The sequence below is a fragment of the Dipodomys ordii genome, unplaced genomic scaffold (genome assembly GCF_000151885.1).
Source record: "Dipodomys ordii isolate 6190 unplaced genomic scaffold, Dord_2.0 Scaffold8, whole genome shotgun sequence".
Classification (NCBI taxonomy): Eukaryota; Metazoa; Chordata; class Mammalia; order Rodentia; family Heteromyidae; genus Dipodomys; species Dipodomys ordii.
Genome location: NW_012267224.1, coordinates 28,357,674 through 28,361,346, shown reverse-complemented (window position 1 = coordinate 28,361,346; position 3,673 = coordinate 28,357,674). Strand labels below are relative to the sequence as shown.

The 3,673-nt window shown below is 46.6% G+C and overlaps 1 pseudogene; it reads right to left on the bottom strand.

The window, feature by feature from the left end:
* Positions 1–2,366: 2,366 nt before the first annotated feature.
* Positions 2,367–2,726, bottom strand: LOC105980264 (annotated as a pseudogene).
* Positions 2,727–3,673: the final 947 nt, after the last annotated feature.

Sequence of the window (3,673 nt, the reverse complement as noted above, 5' to 3'; positions counted from 1 at the left end):
AAAAAAAAACCCTAAGAGATGGAATAATGATGGCTATTTCATAGATTTCTATAGAGATAGAAGAAGAGCCAGGCTGAGAATGTGGCTTAGTGGTAGAGTGCTTGCCTAGCATGCGTGAAGCCCTGTGTTTGATTCCTCAGTACCACATAAACAGAAAAAGCTGGAAGTGACACTGTGGCTCAAGTGGTAGAGTGCTAGCCTTGAGCAAAAGAAGCTCAGGGACAGTGCCCAGGCCTGATTTCAAGCCCCTGGACTGGAGGGGTGGGCTTTGAAAACTAAAGCCAAGGCAGGCACTATGCTAGCTACTCAGGAGGCTGAGATCTGAGTAAATGGCTGTGAGACTTATCTCCATTTAACTGCCAGAAAACCAGAAGTGGAGATGTGGCTCAAAGTGGTCGCACTGAAGCCTTGACAACAGAGCTCAGGGACAGCTCCCATGCCCTGAATTCAAGTCCATGACTGACAAAACAAAAACACCTCCCCCCTCCCCAAAGCTATCATGTGTAAAACTGAGGCTGTACGGATATCAACTCATTTCCACTAGGTGGTAGTAGACATCACCAAATACAGACTCGCTCAGCTGTTAGAAAACTGTTCAGGCAATGACTTCCTAGTCTTAGTTCTGTAACACTAAACTGTGGTTGGTTTTCATGAATTATTTCAAAGAAGTGAGCCATTTACTTGTTCTTAGGAATATTTTTGTTTGATGTGTGCTACAAAAAAAGATGTGTGTGTGTGTGTGTGTGTGTGTGTGTGTGTGTGTGTGTATTACAGGGCTTGAACTCAGGGCTTGGGCACTGTCCCTGAGCTTTTTTTTTTCTTCTCTGAAAGTTAGCACTCTGCCACTTGAGCCACAGTGCTACTTCTGGCTTTTTTCTGTTTATGTGATACTGATGAATCGAACCCAGGGCTTCATTCGTGCTAGGCAAGCATTCTACCACTAATTCATAGTCTTCCACACAGTATTTTTTTTTTTTTTTTGTCAGTTGTAGGTTTGAACTCTGGGCCTGGGCACTGTCCCTGTGCTCTTCAGCTCAAGGCAAGCACTCAACAACCTGAACCACAGTGCCACTTGCAGTTTTCTGGTGGTTAATTGGAGATAGAGTCTCACAGACTCTCCTGCTTGGGTGGCTTTAAACTGTGATCCTCAGATTTCAGCTCCTGAATAGCTAGGATTATAGGTGTGAGCCACTGGCACCCAGCTTGAACCTTCCTCTCTAGATCTTTCCATAGACACTTTTGTCTTTGTTTACCTCCTCTCACCCAAAGTGTGGGTCTGTAAACCAGTAGTGTCACCTTTGTTTATTTATTTATTTTTAAGCTAACTTTAAAATTTTTTTAGGGACTGGGAAGGTGGCTCAGTGGTAGAGTGCTTGCCTTGCATGCCTGAGGCCCTGGGTTCTATTCCTCAGCACCACATAAGCAGAAAAAGCTGAAAGTGGCTCTGTGGCTCAAGTGGTAGAGTGCTACCCTTGAGCTGAAGAACTCAAGGACAACGCCCCGGCCCAGAGTTCAGGCCCCATGACTAGCAAAAAATAAAAATAAATAAATTTAAAAAATAATTGGAAAATAAATCTTACATTTCAATGAAATCTTTAAGGCAGAGAGCTTGCCTTATCTTGCCCCTCTATGTCAGCTCACACAAAGGGATCACTCAATGAAGATCAGGGATACATGGACCAAAGAGACTCCCTACTAGCCACAACTAGTGTTTCCCTTTCTCTCATTTGCAATGAGCTGGAAGCTAACTGTGTCACTTGACAGAGAGGTAGAATATGCCACTGAAAAATAAGATGGAGAGTAGCAGAACTCAAGTCCCAAGTGTTGTCATTTCTCCTGAGCCAGTCTAAGTTCTTAGCTGCAACTATGAGGATCAGTATGAGAACCAAATGAAATCAATGTTCACTACATTACTGAACACATAGTAAGTAGCTGGTGTTATCACTTGGAGTTTCAAAGAGCTCATCAGGGCCAAATACTTGGCCTTATAGTGAAGGTGGACTTGATGTCCTATCTTAGGGAAAGAAGTGGAGGGGAACCTTGCCAGGTACCCCACCTAATAAGGGGTACACCCAGAGGATAGGTCTGAAAGAGCCAGATGATCATTCAGAAGAGTTCCTCTCTGTCCAATTCCTGGCAGGCAGCTGCAGGGTGGAGGCAAGAGTCAGTCCCTGTGGGGTAGCAGCTCCTGCATCAATGGAGGCGGCACCAGGAGGTATGCGCTGGTGTTCACAGAGAGGAAAGGGAAGCTGGCACCCCGAGTCAGAGAGTAGGGCTGGGTGACCAACACCACAACTGAATGCCCAGCAGGGTAACTTTCCTAAGGCCTGGCTGGCTGTAACTCTTCTCCTGACAAGGCTGGTCCCTTAAATGTCCATCTCAAACTGTTGACTCTTCACCAGTCACCTGCTTTTCTTCTGGGCTGTTGGGCAGGTGGGTTTGGCTAGCTTCTACAGATGGTTTGTCACTGGTAGGACTAGTGACCCCAGGAATGGCTGGCAGGTCACTCGGTGTGTTTTGGCCACAAGTGAGCTCCGACACTCCATCAGGAATTTGCGGTCATGGATGATCCTGGTTCCTCCCGGGGTGGTACTGAAGAGTGTGCCACTGGGGGTGGTGCTGTAGTCCCCAGGTGGCAGCTGCACGCCATCTCACAAGACCACCCCAGGGCGCGTGGCAGGCAAGGCCGGACTCAGAGTCTGGCTGTAGCTGCTGCCCCCGGACATGTCGCCTGTCATCTGCATGAGGCCCGGCAATCCGCCTTCGGCCGCCAGCGCTTCCTCCAATCAGGATCCCCAGCATCACCTTTACCTGCAAGTCATGCTGGTCTTTTCCCCTGTTGGTCTTCCAAAATCCTATAGACTGGACATAGTGATAGAAATTCTTCCAAGCAATGCCAATAAGTACCCAAACCACCAAGCCAAATGCTGCTGCTCTCATTCTAGAAACAGCCCACTACCAAGTCTGTTCAGAGTGTACTGATAACAGATACTTAAGCTAGTTTGGCCACCACATACTAACAGAAAGCAGGAGAAAACCTGGCATCTGTGCATCCAGTTTGGGCTTGCCATTATTCTAAGCTGCAGGAAAGACAGGATGGACCTATAACATCTTGTGACAAAGGACTACAACTGCACCTAAGGGACAACAGAGTCCTGCAGGAGAGATTGTTCCCAGATGAAGGTAATTGCTGATAATGATCCAGCTGCACCCAGAGCCTGTGAAATTATCTCATGGGAGCCAGATTGCTCCCCTCAAATGATGACCAATTCTCCAGAGCCTAGGAGAATGAGAATTGGGATAAAAGCCAGCCAGCTGTAACCTATCTTCAACGATGCATACTTTTTCCCCTTGTCTCTAGTTCTTGCTTTTCTTAAACCCAATGCTCAGGTTTGTATCCTGAACATGGCTGGAGATGAGCTAAGGTGCCATCTTCCTATAGCATCATGCCATGTAATTTCCTTTCTCTGCCACATTTTTTCCCTAATAAAAATTTCTCATCACTTTTACTACAATGGAGACTGGTCTGAATTGCTTTTATTTATTTATTTATTTTTGTAAGCTGTAGGGCTTGATCTCTGGGCCTGGGCACTGTCAGCTCAAGGCTAGCACTCTACCACTTGAGCCACAGCGCCACTTCTGGTTTTCTGGTGGTTAATTGGAGGTAAGAGTC